The 20,311-nt window shown below is 43.5% G+C and overlaps 1 protein-coding gene across 2 annotated transcripts in view; it reads right to left on the bottom strand.

Annotated features, from left to right (window-relative positions):
- CHD7 (chromodomain helicase DNA binding protein 7) overlaps nucleotides 1–14,118 on the bottom strand; it is a 198,239-nt gene extending 184,121 nt beyond the window's left edge. For both annotated transcript variants that reach the window (XM_036263971.1, XM_036263972.1), the window contains exon 1: nucleotides 13,841–14,118. The gene's annotated coding sequence lies outside the window, so the exon portion shown is untranslated. The remainder of the gene's footprint in view (nucleotides 1–13,840) is intronic.
- Between the last annotated feature and the right edge of the window lie 6,193 nt (nucleotides 14,119–20,311).

Here is a 20,311-nt window from a genome sequence, read left to right as displayed (position 1 = left end):
GGTTGCAGTTTTGATCCCCAGCCCCAGTTGAGGTCATGCAGGAGGCAACCAATCTCTCTCACATGGATCTCTCTCTCTCTCTCTCTCTCTCTCTCTCTCTCTCTCCTCCCTTCTCCCTCCTCTCTAAAATTCAATGGGAAAAATATGCTCAGGTGAGGATTAATACACACACAAAAAGATGACTCTCGTTTTAAATATATCGCATGCCCTTGGAAATAATACTGGCTTGAAATGGGTTGTCTCAGAATTTCATTTGTCCTAAAATTTAATGCTGCTGCATATTACATCAATTTGCTTTTCATACAACATAAACTAGAACTATACGCCAAGCAAGTTTTTAATTATTCTGTGGCAGTCATGAAAAATTTAACAAAGAAATACAAAACAAAATATAAAACATGCTGTTCCACACCTTCTTTAACACCACTGTTAAAGTGGACTATGCTTTCAAACTCTCAACCATTCATCCATCTTTACCTTTCATAGTAAGTAACTGGTATGCCAAACTGCAGCTACAGTCACTCATTTATGTGTAACAGAATAACATTACTTGTAAAATTCCAAAAAATAGTCTAAGAATATATGAGTTCCCATTTTTCTAAACGGTTTTCTTTTCCACAGTATGTTCACTGTGTAACAGACACAATGGTCTAAACAGGTGGCTTTTAAACATTAGAAAACATCAGAAGCATCTAGATAAAAAATTCAGGTTCTAGATAGCCCACAGAGATTCTAATGTCAGTAACACTGGTGTGGTTTGAGGAATCTGAATTTTTAACAAATATCCCAGATGACTGATAAGTTTAAGGCCTGATAAATATCTATTTTGTTAGTCATTCTCATATTACCAGATGAACTTTTTAAATAATTACATAAGATCCTCAAAATCATCTATGAGACCCATTTTACAGGTCCCTGGAAGAAAACAGATGAAAAAGCTACCTCGGTCCAGCTCAGCTTTCTACCTTTCCTTAAACACCAATGGACGGCCCTGGCTGGTTTGGCTCAGTGGCTAGAGCATCCACCCGCAAATCAGAGAGTCCTGGGTTCGCTAAGGGCACGTACCTCGGTTACAGTTTGTCCCCGGTCCTGGTTGGGATAGTGTGAGTGGCAACCACTCGACGTGTCTCTCTCACGTTGATGTTTCTCTCTCTCTCTCTTCCTCCTTCTCTCCCTCCTGCTCTATCTGAAGATAGATGCAAAAATGTCCTTGGGTGAGGATTAAAAAAAAAAAAAAAAAACCACCAATGGACGCATTATATCTGCAAAACAACCTTGTACCTTCTGGGTCCTGGGGCAGGAGTGGGGTGCAGAAGGCCAGGCTCAGGGCTCCCTGTTCCCTCCTCCCCCAGCAATGACAAGCAGCAACTATTCCCTTAGCTTTCTGTCCTAGGAATGATGGACAAGTATTTTCTATGCCAAGGTCTCCCAACAATGGAAAAGGGGAAAGCTGGAGTTCCTTTCACAGACCAAATACTGAAGAGTAAGAACTACACAAGAAAATCTCATGAGGATGTGAATTTACACTGTAATGCTTTGAATCAAAAAGCCTAGTGTAGGTGAAACAAATCACTGCTTCCTAGATTTAATACCTAGCCCAAGCAGTTGTTTTTAGAGGAGGAAAGGTAGTAAAGTGTCATTTTCAGTTTGCCAAGTGACTTTTTTGATGATGATGATGATGATGATGATGATGATCCACAAAGGATAATGCCAATGATGTGGGCATTTCCCCGAGTTCTGAAAAGCCTGAGCATAGAGAATGATAGTTGGGCCTCAATGTCAACCATCTGCGAGCCAAAGCCTCAGTTTCTGTGCAGGACCTCAAACCCGACACTGCCTTTTGTTCACCCACCGAGACAGTGAAACCATGACACATATTCCAGCTACCGCCTGATGGCACTGCCTGCCAGACGCTCAGTTACAGCAGCGTCGCCACCTGGGCTCAACCGTAGGGGAAACTACCCCTGTTGCTGTACTGTGTCCTTACTTGACAGCACATAAGATAGTTTTCCTTATCCTACTGAAGCCTAGCAACTAAGTGGAACTGGCCACAAAGTTCCTTATAACCTTGAAGTTTGTTTCAAATACCAGCCCAGATTTTGTTGTTTTTTACTGAGATGGAAAACAGAAAACTTAAAATGTTAATTCTGGTAATAAACCTGGCTCTGAAACTTTACATATTAAGACCAAAATTAAGGACCTGGCCAGGTAGTTCAATTGGTTAGAGGGTCATCCCAATAAGCTCAGGCTGTGGATTCAATCCCGGGTCAGGGCACATACATGAATCAACCAATCAACTAATGAATGCATAAATAAGATACATAATTGGAACAACAAACTGATGTCTTTCTTTCTTTCTCTCTCAAAAAATCAATTTAAAAAAAAGACAAAAATTAAAATTTTAAGTGCACCAAAAATAGCAAAATTTAAGTTATAACTAGAAGTTTACTGTATTTAAGCTCATTGACAGCTTGTTCAATTGTGAAGGAAAAAAACTATAAACCTGTACAAAATCTAAAAATATATCACCATAGAATATTTCTATGAGGCAAAGTAGTATTCAGATTTGGAATTTTATCTTTTTTTAAAAGACTGATTCCTATATTTGAGTTTATACCTATTTAAACCATGCAGTATAGCTGAAGAAGGCAGCCTGTTTCTTGTGTGTTAGCAGAACAGTTTGTTTCACGGAGTCTGCACATTCACCGAAGTTAACGTATCTATGAAGAACAAGAGTTTAAGTAGCATCCTGGGTTCTTTCCTGACCAATTCAAGTCTGTGTAGCGAGAAAAAGATGCTAAGTAAATTAATAATATTACCTTGGATAAACACTGGAAAGAAACTCTAAGGAAAGCCAATTCTGTAGCAACTGAATACTTTGATGTTGGCTACATCTTAGACTGATAAATGAAAACAAGGCTGGAACACTAGTAAATCTTGCAATGAGCACGTGTCTTAGGTTGAAAGTTTGTGATCGGTAAGATACAACGCCTGAGGAAAAGAAGCATCTGACTCTACTCCATTAAGAGACACATTTGAGCCTCTCAGTTTCTCTCCAGGAATCAGCCCTTGAAAGCACAGGTGTGTAAGTTCTTGACATATGCTCTTCCCACCCTTCTAAGGTCTACATCTTTTGGGTGATACCATCCAAAGCAGTTTCTGCAGAGAGGTTAATGTTACAATCTATCCTGATTTCAGTCCCAGCTCCACCACTAACAGCTGTGCTCCTGGGCACATTTATTAAACAATCTCTAAAGCTCCATTTCCTCACCCATAAATTGGCAATTATTGTTCAGACCCCAGCATTTTGATTAATCCTACTTTGATACTTAGTGAAAAGTTATGTAAATAAATAGTGTCAGCAAAATGGAAACTCACAAAGTCCATGCTCCATACGTGTTAGCTATTGAGATAAAGTCCTAGAGTCACTGTTATTTTGATTTCGATACAATTTTTAAAATTTGTAAAGTGGAGGAATAGTACAGAAATTCCCATATATCCATATTTATCAACCGTTTATACTTTGCTCCCACTTTATTTCTCCCTCAGAGTCACTTGTGAATGACAGTTGTCTACACTCCCTCTCTTCCATTTTCATGCCAATCTGGATAGCAGAGGAATTCCAAGGAATCTACCCCAGAAAGAGTCTTCTTACTTTCTGGTTTTGACTCATATTTCAGATCCCACCTTCTCTCTTTCTTAAGCAATAAACAAAATTTGGAGGAAAGGGGCTGAATCAAATGTTCTTTGAGAACACCTTGTACCACTCTGATCTGTACTGGAAAGTTCTAGTAAAATTCTGGAATGACTGAACATGTCCCACCACTGATCAACTAGGATGGCATCGCCCATTTCTGGAGAAATGCAAGTTTGGGGACTGGCTCACCAGCAAGACATTCATAATCCAATCAGCAGATGAGTATCTTCGTAGACAGAAAAGAACTCCTGAAAACTTGTCATTTTTAGTACTGAGTTATCTGAATCACCTCTGCATAACTGAGAGCATTAGGAAATAATATCTAGTTACACCCCTGAACAAAGACATATACAGATATTCATTCTGGTGTCTACCCAGAAAACATGAAACTCGTGTAGCCAATCACCACTGCAGGCCACTTGTTCTTTCCTAGTCATAATCTAAGATTAGGGGGACTTTTTTTTTTCTTTAATTTTTTTATGCTCTCCTGAGGACATGTTTCCATTTTTTGTTCAGATAGAGTGGGAGAGGGAGAGAGAGAGAGAGAAAAACATCAACGCAAAAGGAACATATCGAATGGCTGCCTCCCGCACCACCCAACCAGAACTGGGGACAAATTGCAACCGAGATATGTGCCCTTAGTGGGAACCGAACCCGGGTCTCTCTGAACCGCAGGTCGATGCTCCAACTGCTGAGCCAAACCGGCCCGGGCTAGGAAGACTTTTTACATTAAAAACAAAATCAAGATACAAATTTGATAAGTTCAATGATTAAGAATGAACTAGTAACTACTCAGTAAATATGGCTGATGCTATCCCTAAGCACTTTAGATACATTACCTCCTTTAATCTTCCACCATCATCCTGGGTAGTTGATATTTCTTTTTTTTCTTTATTGATTTTAGAGAGAGAAGAAGGGAAAGGGAGAGAGAGATAGAAACATCGATGAGAGAGAACATCGATTGGCTACCTCCTGCATGTGCCACACTGGGGATCTGGCCCACAACCTGGGCACGTGCCCTGAGCGGAATCGAACCGCAAACCTCTTGGTGCATGGGTCAACGCCCAACCACTGAGCCACACTGGCCAGGCATATTATTTCCATTTTTATGATCCACTCACTGATCTGTCTCATGTCACAGTTCAAGTTCTCAGCCACCACGAAACAAACTGTCCACAAGAACAACCGTTCTCATCTCCATGGGAGAAGGAGAAAATTAAGGGTGACAGGCATGGAACTTGGTCATCTGATGTGCCAAACATCCCAAGACATATGGCTAGACAAATACAGTGGGCACAAACAGAGGAAGTGTGGACAGAAATAACCTGAGCTGATAGGATACAGCAACAGATTATGATATAAGATCATAAGGTATTGCTGATATTTTTAATGGACCTTTCCCTATTAAGACAGAAATGATGCAAGCCGCAGAGCTAGTCCAAACAGCCAAGTGGCATGACAGCTACACATATAGATTCTGGAGAATAACCAACCTGGATTCAAGTTCCTCCTCCACTGCTTGCTAGAGTTGTATGAGCCTGGGCAATTTAACCTCTCAGCCCAAGTATCCTCATCTGTAAAATAGGTATAATAATTCTACATATTTCCTAGAGTTGTTCTGATAAGTAACTGAAACAATCCATGAAAACACTTAGCATAATGCCTATCTCACTGGAAATGCTCAATAAGTGTTACTTGTTAGAGTTATTACTGTTATTTTTAATGGTATGTTAGCCCTGCATTATTTTAGTTGACTGCCCCAACACACACTTAATAGAAAAAATAAACACTAATTTAATCGAGATTTTTAAATTCTCAAGTTGAGTCTGCATGACTTTTATGACAAAATCAATAGACCTAAAATTGGCCAAAGCAAAATTTCAAGCACAAACAAGGTCATGTATACAAGAATATAAAATACTGCAATAGAGATTTATTTTTTAAAGTTCACCTTGAGGCTCTAGGCTTAACAGTTTCAATATACTATTAGTCCCGTATATACATAAAGTAATTTCTAGACCCACACACTTTAAAATACATCATCAACTAAAGCATATTTCTAATCATACACCTGTGCTCAAACTGATTTTGTCCTTCACCTCCTGCAATGGCAAACACTGCCCTGGAAACTAAAGGCATGAATACTACAAGGGACTTCTTACTCTTTGCCTGCTTAGCGTCATGTTAAAGGTGGTAGCTTTTAGGTGTGTTAAAATAATATGTATATGTGATAGCTATGTTTTAAATATCAACAAAACAGATTCAAAAACATTATATTTCTTTCAGAAGGATTAAAAAGAGAACAGCCTCTTTGATCAGTTAAAATAGCACACGCCCCCTCCCCCCCAACTTGCCACAGAACTAAAGGAAAATGAACTAGAGGTATCAGACATAATGGCAAATAAAATATGGTGTGAAAACATCTGAGTTTTAAGTAGAAGATACCAGGGAGAGTAAGTGACATGTCAAAACTAACACACATGTCTAATTCCCTGCCTTTCCCTACACAAAGGCTTGGTGACAGAGGCTCTTTGCCCGCCCCCAAGTTGATGAGACACATGGTGGAAAACCAATGTGCTGCCTCTGGGCCAATGCTGAAGGGTGGGGGTGGGAAGAGAGCCCCAAATAAACATCCTCTTTATTCTTCCACTAAAACCCACATCACAGGAACCTGCTTTCCATTTAGTATTTACACCTGTGAGGAGGCAATGATTTCTTAAACCATAAGAATACACTGCTGACTGGGACCAAACAAGAAAATATATTTTTCAAGAATTTTGAAAAATTTAAAACTAGCCAGTTGAAGAAACAGCATTAGAAGTAAATTGCTACAGAGTAGTTGGCACGAGTCCGTCTGAAGCCAAGTCAGCACACCAAGCTCTTCTTCCATTCTACCATATGGGACTATTACTAGCCCTACATTTACCCACATAGCCCTCAAAACCACCAAAGGTGAAAGTAAAATTTGCCAATGAAGCATGTCCCTACAACCAAAGTCAGTCCCTAAATTACCGTGTAAAGGCCACACAATCTTGCCAACCCTGAAGGAGACAGGAAGGACCCTGGTGGACTTGACTAATTTATACTGGCCACCAGAAAGGTGAATTAGGAACAATGTCAATAAGGAACAGTACCTTTGAAATAGACCCCCAACCAAAGACAATGAGTCCCTGGAAGGATATTTATGCAAACCAAGATCAAAGTCTGACCCATAACAAAAATAAATGGATAAGTGTGCTATCTGTACAAAATGACAAAAACTCAAATATAAATACTTTCAACAAACTGTTTCAAGATAAATGTTCAGGATTTCCATAACTTATGTCACAGAATATTAAAATCAGCAACTTAGAAGCTTTTCTGTTCTGGATTTATCAGTTAGCATCTCTCATTTACTACCAACCATGTTATACAATCCCCTTTATAGCAATTGAATAAAGTGACTTTTAAGATAATTTACATATAAAAGTAGTTTACATGTACACTAAAGATCAGGTAAGTATTCTGACCAAGGATGGTATTTTTTTCCACAATTATTTAAATAATGTACTCTTTTCAACCACACTCATGCACGACACTCAACCAGCTCCTAAACTACAACTCCCTCCAGTAAGACCACTGTGGGACCCACCAGCTATCTGTTGAGAGCCCAGGGACTTTGTTCCAATATGTAACTGGCAACAGAAAGCAGCTTCCTGGACATGGAGATACAGAAGAACAAAATGTAGCAAAGTCTGCTTACCATAGGATTCTAGTCTCAGTCTGTGATGAGCAAACTCAAAGTGCTACATAGTAAGCAAGGAACAAGCAAGTGCTACAGTTAGACAAGTAACAAATGGAAGTGTCACATGTTAAACAAGTAACAAAGGTTCCCTCCCTTCTCCCATTTCATTGATCCCCACCAGCAATCCTTGGTGGGCTCACCATGCATCAACATCTTGGGGGAAGCTAGCAAATTATTTTGGAAAGTTTTGGAATGTTATTGGCAATGGTACCATGACCCATTAGTGGCTACGTCAGTCCTTTACTACAAGAGTTCATGAACTTCCTCCTCAAATCTAGTCCTCCTCGGGAGCTCTCTGCCTCAGTGAATAGCATCATCAGCCAGCCAGCCAGCCAGCCAGCCAGCCAAGCAGGGAATACACTCCCTGATACCTTACTCTCCTTGAGAACAAATCTATCCTCAAGTCCTATTCATTGAACCTCTTAAATATTTCTCAAATTTGTCCATTTTTCTCCATCCCCATGGCCACCAATCTAGTCCAAACCATCATCTCTCATCCCATGGATAACTGCAATAGCAGGCAGGATGCTGTTCCCCACCTATTTTCCTTCTCCACCCACCCACCAACTCAGTCTTCAAGTCTGCTCATGTCCAGCACTACTTAACATTCATCAGTGGCTCTGCTGCTTTTTCAAAAATCCCAAATTCCATATCCTGTAAGTCCTTCCCAAGCTGGCCTATACCTGCCTCTTGAGTCTCACCTAGCTGCTCTCTGTTGATCTCAAAACCACAAAACCACTGCCCCCGCTCTGGGTTGGCTAGGACTGCCCCCTTTCTACCACCATTTGGATGGCAGTGCTAAAGCCACTTCCTAGGAGGTAACGCCCCACATGGTTGAATGCCACCACTCTCACTCCTCCCAGTATCCCCTACTAATGACACTGTGGTAGCTATATTCATATTTTGTGTGGGCCCACCATGTCTCCTCATGGCACCACTGTGTTCCTAACTCACACATATCCAGCACTTTTCAGGTAGCAGGTACCAAATAAATACTAGAATCAATGAACAAGAAAACAGATGAAACAAGATAACTGATTGCAGTCCAGAGTCACTTGCCACTAGAGCCCAGCCCAACACCTACAGCAGTAGTGTGAGGCTAAAACAGCCAATAAAGAAAGCTGCTCTGATTCTACATTAGCTTAGGCAAACAAGCCCAAGGACCAATCAGCCTTTACCACCAAGTTCTGCTTCTTCATTACTATTCTACATTATTTTTATTTTTTAAATGATAGTCTTTAACTTTCAAAGTAAAAACAAAACAGAACCCTCCAAAAATACTTCACTGAGAAAACTATCATGTTTGCAGTCACCTAACATTAGTTAAAAGGTATGGGAATCAAGTTATGGTAATGAATACATGCTTCTAAAATGAAAACAGTAATCAAATCCTGGAATAATTATCTCTGTGTTTTTTTAGATGGATAATCATAGCCCCCTCCAAACCATTACACAGTAAAGGCAAATAAATTATTGTTGGCTTAAGAATACCTTTAAGAGCTATGTTAGCAGATGTTGTAGGATTCTTAACCCAAAAGGTACTTTGAGTCAGAACATAAGAGGGAGAGAGCTAGACTCTTCCAGATCCAGCTCAGTCACCCTACAAAGACAAACCCATCTCCTTCCCTGCCAGCTCCCAGCTAGGCACCGGAAGACAGCTGCGACCAAGACAGCCCTGCTATAACTGGGTGACCAGCCACAGGCAACTCATTTAATTAATCTCTCTGGGCTTTAGTTTCTCACTCTGTAAAATGAGAAAGTTAGACTAGCTCTCTAAGGTCCTTACACTAAATATCCATAAGATTCACTAATGATTGTAAGATAAATTTCTATTTGATAATATCATTATGATTTATTATTCCTGCTTCATTTTTTTTCATACAGGTGTGATTTCATTTAAGATTTTTAATATATTGATACAAGTAAAATAACATAAGAGCAGTAGCAGTATTTTTAATTACCTCCCAGCTCTTAACCAGCACCATAGTTAGCTATGGACTTCCGCCATAATTGCAACCCCACCTGACTAACACCCAAATTAAAGTAAATCATCAGATCTTCATATTTTTGTAGAAAATTTAAGTGATCACTTACTCACAATTTATTTTATATTTTAACATTACCCACCATCTTTAAATATTAAGGTTTGTTTTTTGTTTTTGTTTTGTTTTGTTTTTTGAGAACTAACACAAAATAATAGTTTTCTAGGGGGAAGAAAGAAATTTGTATCTCCCAAACCAACAAAGGTATAATGGCTTTAGAAACCTGGTAAGATACAATACTAAATTCTGAGGTTCTAATGGCATAAAAAAAAAAAATAGCTTGTAAAAAAAAAGATACACAAACATGTCCATGTGAATGAAAAAGACAATTAAAAAGTGAGACAGGGCCAATATATGCCTGACATCATCTCAACATCACCCAAAATGCTCCTTCTCCATCATTTCCAGTGAATTTAGCTATGTGACCCATATCTATTTTAGTGCTTGTCTGTTTATATCTAGAAAGCATTTGAATACTAAAAGCAAAACACTTTATTACACAGCTAAAGTTTTAAAAGCCTTTTTTTTTGGTAGTCACCCACTTTGCTCAGCTCTGACTAAGCATTTTTTATTCTTGCAATAGCTTCTTTATAGTAGATGTTTATAAGATGGTCATGGTGTCTGCTATCAAACCCAAAAGGCAATATATGGATAATAGAGGATAAAAGATAACTACCACCTCCAAAGTTAATCTTAAAAGTGAAATGTATTTGGTTACCTATAGAACTCTCTCCCGCTAGATGGTAAACTCTGTGAGGGAAGCACTGCCTCTTCATCGTTTACACACTGAAAGCTTGCCAATGACTGCTGAATCAAAAGTAACTAAAGGGATATGACTGTATGGCAGGCAACCTTTCTCAAGCATAGAGAATAAAATGCTGTAAGCCAAAGGTTTGAAATAATGACTCTAAACTTGTAGACTGTTCTTCTGGGTTACACAGCATGTACATAACACTCACACTGTATTCTCTCTTTGAGAGAAATATTATTTCTTTTGACTTAATTGCTCAACAGCTATATTATAAATATTACGTTGGCTGCATCTGTATGAAGAAAAATTGTAACATTTCTTTGACACAGTATTTAAACAAACTCCTCGTGTATTCATTTTAATTCAATAAAAGTAACACTCTTAATGAAAAAAGTTTTAGAACTGATCCTATAAGACAAACTGGTTAAAAACTTGATCAAGTATGGTGAATTATGAATGGGTTATTTTAAAATTAAGTTACTAAAGGAGTTATTTTAAACTTGACTTCTATATTTTCACCATGGGGAAAAAAATGTGTTACATTTTTCCTCAAAAGACGAAAATAATGTTTGAGTTTTTAACCATCACCATTACCTATACACAACCTATCTCATTTATCTACCATGACTTCTGCATTAAGATGCAGCAAAGAAGTAATTTTTAAAATTAATTTAAAAATAAGTCCATTGATTAAACCAATATAACTAGAGTTTGGAATTCACATACCAGTTTTTTATTATTATTACTCATTCCTTATCCAGAAACGCATTTTAATCTCAAAAGACCTAGAATAGAATTCATCAAGCTTCAATGTACAGTCTTGCATAGAGGGGGCAAAAAGAAAATATCAAGAGAATATAAATGAGAAAGTCTATAGTGCTAGGAAACAATTCTTGAGTGGCATGGTGAGGAAATTCACCTGTTAAAGCCTACCAAAGATCCATTATGTCCCTTTATCAGGTTACCAAAAGGGGGGGAATGCATATTTCAACTATTTGGCAAAACAAGAATACTTAGTTCCTAAAACTTGCTGCAAGCCCCTTTCTATTTCCAAATTGTTTACTTTGTAACTTTTTTCTACAGTACGAATTTTTTTTCAAGGAAAATAAACTTTTCCTGAGCAAATCTGGAAGACATAAAATGTCTCCTACTTATTATCACCTAGAAAGGCAAACCACGTGCCCCAAGCATCTAGCTTTCAGCCTCTTTATTATCATTGTCAATGAATGGGCCCCAGTCAAATGAAAGCTGCCATTTTAGGGTAAAGACTGTAGGGCTTCTGTTGTGCAACAGCAAGACAAAAACACTCCGCGACAGATGTACTCTGGGGGCTGGGAGACGGATTCAACTTCATAAAATCACTGCTCAAGTTATTTCTGAAATAAGAAAGACCCAGTACTTACACATTACTACAATCTAAATGGAATTATAACTGGGATAAATCAGGTCCCCAGGCTGCTAAGGTCACAGTCACTAATACTTTTGTTTTTGTCATCCTTAGACTAGATCCGTGAGGAAATAAAGACGTGTTTTGTTGGGTTTTGTTGTTTTGTTTTTTTCTATTTGATTATTACATGTAGTGAGTACTCCCACTCCCCTTATTAGGAGAGGATTGGAAGAAAATGCACTCAACCTCTTTGAAAGGTATTGCCTGCCCACTGCAAAAACGGCTTAAATTAATATGTTTTAAAAATAAAAATCAGGGCCTTCACGTAATCCTTTAAAATAAATTAAAATATTTAATACATCACAGAAATCAAGCCCAGAAGATGAACATATTTCAAGATAAGTTATTTAAACTGATTGTTAGATGATATACAATGGGAAACTAAAAAGTATACTTAGCAAGTGGAGAGCTGGATAGTGTATCTAATTCTAGCAATTCAAAAGGAAACTCTCCATGTGGGTTGCTACTTTTCTTTTGTCCATTGTCTGTTCAGAAGAGGGGGAAAAAACTAGTTTAAAATCGAGGCGTGAACAATCTCTAAAAGTGACCTCCGGGAAAACCGTCCGACCCATAGCAGGAGCACTCCCCGCGCCGCCCGCTCTACTGGGGCGCTCACAAAGCGGGCGGCCGGCAGGGAGTTTGGGGTGCGCTCCCACGGCGCTGGGCTCCTCGAGGCGAGCCATTCGGAGAAAGGCGGCTCGGTAATGATGGCTGCTCGGGGCCGGCGGCTCTTTCCCCGGAGCCTCCCGACCCCCCCTTCCCGCCCCGGGTCCGCCGCCCTCTGCCGCCCCCCCCCTCCCCCGGGCCGTGCTGGCCCCGAACGGACGCGGAGCCTAACACCGCAGCCCACCGAGTGCCCGCGCCCCCGCGCCCCCGCGCCCCCGGCGAGCTCAGTCCCCGGTGCGAACCAAACAAACAACGCGTCCCCCGCCGCCCTCCTTCCTCTCCCCGCTGACCGCTTGGCCTCCGGCCACCTCAGCCGTTCACGCTCCGAACCCTGGATCTCTGCGGGAGCAGAGCGCACCCGGGCCACCTCGGGGGCCACCTAATGACCCCCCCTCGGCGGACTCCGGAGTGGGGGAGCCGAGTTGCTTTCGGGGGGTTAGAGTCGCTATTATGCAGCCGCCGCCGCCGTTGGCCCGGCCAGCTCAGCAAGGTGGGGTCCCCTCCTCGCCGCGCCTCGCCTCGCCGCGCCTCCCCGCGCTCTCCCCAGCCCCGCTCCCTTTCTTCTCCTCGCGTACTTGGGAGCCGCCGGGGAGCCCCGGGAGCCCCAGGCCCCGGGTTCGCAACTCCGCGCCCGCGGCAGGCGAGGGCTGGGATCCGGACGACCCCAGCACCGCGTGTTCACGCCGCCCCTGCCCCACGCGGCGCCCCGCGCACTTTCCCCGCCGCCGACCCACCTCGCCCGGTGGCCGTCCCCGCGCGGGCCGGCGCCGCCGCGCCAGGAGGGACGCACTTTGTTCGCGCCGGTGCGGCCGCCGCTCCCGGCGAGCGCGGCGTGGTCGGTCCGGAGCGGGGGGCGGGGGCTGGAGGCGGGGGTCGCCGCCGTCCCCAAGCCGCCGCCGCCGCCGCCGCCGCTCAGCCGCCCCGCGCCCGCGCGCCCATCGCCCACTCGCACTTGAGTTGGAGCCCAACTTTTCCTCCTTCCTTTTTCTTTCGAATGGAGCCGGCAACTCGTGCTCGGCGCCGGCGGGAGGAAACGCTCGCGCTCCCCCGCGCGCAGACACGCTCCCTCCTGTCCCCCGTCCCCCCCCTCCCCAAGCCGGCAGCACAACAAAAAGCCATTTACATGCGAGGAAGTGACCCTCGGCCGGACCGCGCGCCCCCGCCGGCCCCGCGGACGCAGGCAAAAGTTGGGGCGCCGGGCGGCGCTCGGGGCGCGGGTTCCGGCCCCGCGGACGGCGACGCCAGCGACATAGCACCGGTGGCGCTGCGCTCCTGCGCCGGCCCGGCCCCGGCCCCGGCCCCCGCCTGCCCTCGCCCCTCGCCCCTCGCCCCTCGCCCCTCGCCCCGCACACGCCCAACTCCTCGCTCCCAACTCCTCGCGCGGCCCCGGCCCGGAGTAATTTCCTGCCGCCGCCGCCCCTCCCGCAGGCTCCCGGAGAACTCTCGTGCTCACCGGGTCGGTCGGTCGGGCTCCTCCGCTGCCCTGTGTTGAGTGAGGAACAAAACGCAGAGCAAGCTCCGGAGTTGGCTGGGCGGCCGCGGCCGGGGGGCTGAATCCACGGTCGCGGAGTTGGCCGTGAGCGAACGGGGCTCTGGCGAGTTTCAGGGTCTCCGGGTCCCCGACCGCCTCCTCAGCGGCGCTCCTTTGTGTAATTTCACTCGATTCAAGTTTAATCCGATAGTTCCCGAGCACGAGCGCGTCCGCACTACCACGGCTCAACCCCCGCGCCGCCGCCGCCGCCGCCACCGCCGCTGCCGCCGCCGCCGCCGCCGCCACCGCGGCCCCAGCACGCCAGCGCCTGCGCGCACCCGGCACGCCGCGCGCGCCCGCCGCCGGCTCCCTCCGCGCCGTGCCCGCGCCCGCGCCCGCGCGCCGCCACCTGACGTCAGGCGCGCCTGGCATAATTTATGCAAGAATTCGGCCGGGGTGGCGGAGGCCGAGGGAGAGGCCGAGAGAAAGGGGGCGGCGCGGGGCTGCGGGGCCGCGGGCGGCGGAGGGCGGGCTGGGCGCCACTTCCCGTCCGCGGGCGGGTGCCGGCTCTGCGGGCGGTTCTACTCGCCGGCCGGTGCGCGGCCGCTGCGCAGCCCGGCTGGCAGGGCTTCTCCGAGCGCTCGGCTGCCGCTCGGCAGCGCCCCGGGCGCGGGCTGAAGAGGGTGCCACGTTTCCCCGCGCGGCACCTTCCCTAAGTCAGGGTGCGCCGCCCCGGGGCAGGAAGCGGCGGCTGGGAGCCGGCAGCGGTCCTCCGGCCACAGCGACGGGTTTCCAAGGCTACGCGGACGGCAGCGGCTCAAGGGGTTTGGATGTCTCTTCTGTAATTATCCTTCAACTTGAAATTATTTTCCCACATGAAATTATTTAGAATGGACACACTCCATTTCAAATACATTTATCCTGCCTCTCCACATTGCTTTCCTGCCTCCTAGTTGACAGAACTTCGGATCCACTACCAAATCAAAAAGTTTAACTAGATGGAATAGATTTTGTTGAATCTGTTGTCATGACAAAAAAGGGAGAGACAGCACAATGGTTATGAAACAAAGAAATAGGTTGTGTGCCCATTATTAAACGTGTCAGGACTAGAATGTTTTAATCATTCTTTAGCAAAATGGCACTTTTATATGATCTCCTACCCTTAAATAACCAAGCATTTACTCTATTTCTCTTCCTGGTCTAAAATAAATATTAAACCTGGAGGAAATTTTCTTTTACTAATTGTCCTTTTAGGAGATAGATCTACAAACATTTATCAAGCATCTTCTATGTGCAAAATAATGAGCAATTATTATTTTAAGCTGTCAATGATTACATACTTTAAGATGATTTTATTAGGTTAAAGATGACATTTATTTTTAAATCAAGAAAGGAACTTGTATCAACCAAGGATAGTTTTATAATGGATACAGAGTAAAGTGACTTTGTATTATTGGACTCCAGAATAAACAGAAAAATTACAAACTATGCAAAATATACTCTCTATTCACCACCTGTCATGCTAAGACTTTAAAATTACAATCTTCTCATTTGGACTAAAGAGTGATCAAAACTATTTTGTTATATAATTTTTACAACTATTCAATAAGTTTGAGTATCCTAGACTTAATCACTAAAACATTTATTTTCTTTATATTAGTAGCAATTTTCTAATTTGTTACATTATACTGTTGTTTATCGAAATGCACCAATTTGGGCTTTCATCATACAGGAGTGGGCAAAGTTGGTTTACATTTGTAATACAAATAAATAACACAATAATAAATAATAATACAAGAATAAATGCTCTGTATACTCACAACTGTAAACATACTTTTGCCAACCCCATCTATAAAAGAGTGGTGTTTTTTTAAAGGTAAATGATTCATTGAAGGGATTTACAAATAAACAGCAGAGAAGATGGACACCACAGAAAATTCTGACATTAAAAAATTGGAAAACACAAATCAACTTCTATCTTTTTTATAGCCTCATATCATAAACCAAGAATCAGAATTCTGAGGTTAGTGTTACATTTTCATTAAGTTGATATCTCTCAATGAAAGCATATGGGAGATATTTTGGGGGGGGGGTGTATGAGAGAGAAAGGAGTAAGTAGGTGGATTAAAGACAGGACACAGTGTCTACAAAGAAATCACAAGTACCTGACTATATTACAGCACATAAAAGTGGCATAAAAGGAAATTTCTTTTATATTATACCCCAGCTCATTGTCAGATGTGCATATATTTCAAGTCAGTTTACAAACGGAAAAAAAAAAAAGACATTTACATACAGTGAAAGCATGCTAGTTAAACTTTAATCAACAAATAGTATTAAGGAGATTCCCCCTGTGCCTCTGTATGTGTGTGTATATATATATCCTCATCCGAGGACATTTTTCCATTTTTTGTTCAGATAGAATGAGAGGGAGAGAGAGGGAGAGAAAGAAACATCAACGTGAAAGGGACACATCAACCAACCAGGGCAGGAGACAAACTGCAACCAAGGTACTTGTGGGAACCGAACCTGGGTCTCTCTGGACTGCAGGCTAACTCTCTGACCTCTGAGCCAAACTGGCCAGGGCTGCCTCTGTATATTTAGCTAGAACAGTAAGAGGCGTCTCTTTGAAACATAGGGGAAGTGGTAAATAGTGCATCCAAAGCTCAAAGTGGAAACAAACAGCCCTGCAGCCCTCTCTGACTTATCCTCTCTCCTCATCGCCACTGTCCTAACAGCGATGATGAAGTCTCTAAGCTTCTACAAGTTGTGCTGGTGCAGAGCCTGAGGGGCACTGAGATGCCGAAAGCCTCAGGGCCATACTCCTAGGCTGCTCTGGCCTACTTAAATCCCAGCCCCACCCCCACTACCTTTAGCCGCCAATGTTTCCTCTCCATTGCTTCACTATTGAAGTGTTCCCAAAGAGAATAATTTGAATTCACAAGCTTCTTTTTTTAAGTATGCAAATACCTTAGCGATAAGGGACTCAGGGTCATTCACAGATAAGTGTAAATTCAATGGATTGTTTTCCTCCTAACACTAACTGAGACTTACAGATTTAAAGATCTATTCATTAATTCAACAATGAGTGCCTAAGAGGTCCCAGGCATTGTTCTAGGTGCTGGAGATACAGTACTGAACAAAACAGTTCGATGCATGCCCTGTTGGAGTTTACAGTATAATGAGCTATAGTAGTTTTGATTTAGTGGTAAGAGAAATGGTGATATGGGGTCGGAGTTTGTTGTAGCCAGAGGGCAGTGAAAGGTTCTAGGGACCTGGGAAGTAGTGGGGTATTAAAGAATGGAGTGGGTGCCCCCAGAAAGCCAGTTGAGAAAAATAGCAAAGACAACTCTTACACAAAGGCTTTCTAGACCCCATGAAATGAATGAAAGTCTCTTCCAAGACCTCAAATTAATGCTAACTGACCTATATAGTTCAACTACATTACTCCTTACTCAAATAAATATTTGTCTTTGTTTTGGAACATAGCCATATGTATCAACCTATAATACTTCATGGGGTGGGGGGAATACTTTGTACCTCCAGAGCAACTGAAAATTACCCCAACTTTGGAACACCTCCCTAGCTGTTATTCCAAATATTGTGAGCTTAAAAATATTACATAAATTACAGCACTGGCCAGTTTGGCTCAGCGGTTGGAGCATCGGCCTGTGGTCCAGAGAGACCCGGGTTCGGTTCCTGCTAAGGGCACGTATCTCAGTTGCAGTTTGTCCCCGGCCCTGGTCCTGGGGTGAGGATAATTTATATATATATATATATATATATATATATATATATATATATATATATAATTAATTCCAATGTTGAGAACAAACTTTGATAGGTTTGGGAACTCATCTTTGAATCTGTCCAGAACCAATTTGCAAGTCATAGAAAATAACTCTCTTCAAAGCCACGTTTCTTTTTTCTACTAAAAGCTTTCTTGTTCTACTTCATCATTTTCCAAATTTGCATCCAAATAATATTGGTGAGCTCCAAACAATACACTGTCTTTAAATAATAAAGATTTACAGCCTTGGACAGTTTGGCTCAGAGGTTAGAGTGTTGGCCTCTGGACTGAGGGATCACGGGTTCAATTCCTGGTCAAGGGCAGGTACCTGGGTTGTAGGTTCAATCCCTGGCTCTGGCTGGGGTTGTGTGGGAGGCAACCAATTGATGTGTCTCTCCCACATCAATGTTTCTCTCTCTCTCTCATTCTCTCCCTTCCATTCTATCTAGAAATCAATGGAAAAAATATCTTCAGATGAGGACTAATAAATAAATAAATAAATAATGAAGATTTACTGCCAGGGAAAAAATACATAGAAAAATAAAGGCATAGGTATTTAGAGGGCTACATTTAGTGTAACTGCTGAAGAAAGCACAAAATAGCCTGGCTGGTGTGGCTCAGTTGGTTGAGCATCGACCCATGCACCAAGAGGTCGCTGGTTTGATTCCTGGTCAGGGCACATGCCCAGGTTGTGGGTCTGATCTCCAGCAGGGGGCCTGCAGGAGGCAAGCTGATCGATGTTTCTCTCTCATTGATGTTTCTATCTCTCTCTCCCTCTCCCTTCCTCTCTCCAAAAAAGCAATTTTAAAATACATATTGAAAAAAAAAAAAAGGCACAAAATAGAAAAGTCTAAAAAGCATTTCCTGCATCACTGAAATAACAACATAACTTCCATGTTTCCTAAAGGAAAGAATCTAGTTGGATATATAAGCTCACTCTTCATACTCCATCCGTCATGGAACTACTTGCTTTGAGCTTTGACTGGCAACTGTCAAGATTCGTAAAGTCAAGGTATCAGAAGAAAAGAAAGCCACTAGGACTACAGTTAGGCCAGTGTTGGCTCCCAATGATAACATATTTAGCTAAGTTGTAGCAAACATTGTATTGGATGTTTATGTGCCAGATTCTCTGTTAGCATTGGAGAACGTGGTTAGCTCCCATCCTCAAAAAGCTCAAGGTTTGTGGCAGCATAAAGAAAGGAATGATTCTTGCTGGCTGGAACGCAGAGAAGACTCCCCCAAAGGGAGGCTTGAGCTGGGTCTTGAGTAGGCACGGGCGTTCATTTGAATGAGGAGGATGAGAGGCACTCCAGTAGACAACAAAGAGGTCAGGAGGCTTCAGAGCCTGGTGAGTACAGGCTACTGCAAGTGACTTTACACTGAGTGAACCTGGAGGATGAGCCAGTCTTCCCTCTCAGTCGTCTCTGATCCCTCCAAGAAGGGGTTGGCTGTCCTTCCTTTGTTCTCCCAAAGATGTCATCTCCATGAATACTGGTTTACAACAAATTATAATTAATTCATGTCCTATCTTCTCACTGGGTCATGAACTACTTGGAGGCAATGTCTGTGTCTTATCTGTTAGTACACCCCTGGGCACAGAGCCTTCCCAATGGAAAGTGCTCAGGAGATACTTACCTATATAAGTGGTGGGTGGGGAGGTAGTAGATTAGACTAGAGAAGAGCCGAGGAGAGCTCTAAACTTCACCCCAGATAGTTTAGAGTCATCAACGAGCTCAGCAGGAGAGAGACCAGTCAGATCTGTCCTTAGGAAGGTCTCTGTAGTAAGGTGAGGAATGGGAGAGACCGGGCCTGCAGCAGGGAGAAAAGTGAGAGGAGCCCGTGAGACAAGAAAAGGGAAGATGGAAAAGCAATGACCCTTTCTGTTCGGCCGGAACCGCCATCCTCCAGTAGTTCACCAAAATGACCATCACAAAGGGGAAGAGGAGAGGCACCCACCATGCGTTCTTTAGGCCTTTTAGAAAACATGGAGTTGTTCCTTTGACCACATACGTGCGCATCTACGAGAAAGGTGATATTGTAGACATCAAGGGCATGGGAACTGTTCAGAAAGGAGTGGCCCACAAAGGTCACCATGGCAAACCGGAGCATCCGCAGTGTCACCCAGCATGCGGTGGGCATGGTCGTGAACAAACAAGTTCAAGGCAGGTTCCTGGCCCAGAGAATGAATGTACACACTGAGCACATTAAGCACCCCGGGAGCTGAGACAGCGTCCTGAAAGCTGTGAGGGAAAGTGGGGGAGCCTGAGCGGCTGGAACCCGTCCCCTATGAGTTCGTGGTATAAGTGTAAAAAACATGAAAGACCTCTATACTGTTAAAACTGTTTCTCTTAATTGAGAGAAATGTGTCTCTTCCGCCCCAAAAAAATATTTTTAAAAAAAAGCAATTACCAACTTCTTTGTACTGTTCAGACTCAAGATGTTAGTAAGTGATTGTCACACGGGCTGTCATCCCAGAGGGAAGACAAGGCAGAACTGAAGAACCACTCTGCTCTGTGGGGGAGGGAGGCAGTGCTCTATGGGCGTGTGGAGGCAATGGTTCTGACGTCCCCCCCAACCCGGAGCAAGCCACTCGAGTTACCATCTCCAATATTCCGTGACTTATTGTCACCAAACTTATCCTAAGTCGTAGTGAGCAATACCTA

This window comes from Molossus molossus, unplaced genomic scaffold (assembly GCF_014108415.1).
Source record: "Molossus molossus isolate mMolMol1 unplaced genomic scaffold, mMolMol1.p scaffold_m16_p_16, whole genome shotgun sequence".
Taxonomy (NCBI): domain Eukaryota; kingdom Metazoa; phylum Chordata; class Mammalia; order Chiroptera; family Molossidae; genus Molossus; species Molossus molossus.
Note: the sequence above shows the minus strand (reverse complement) of the source record. Positions and strands in the feature narration are given on the sequence as shown.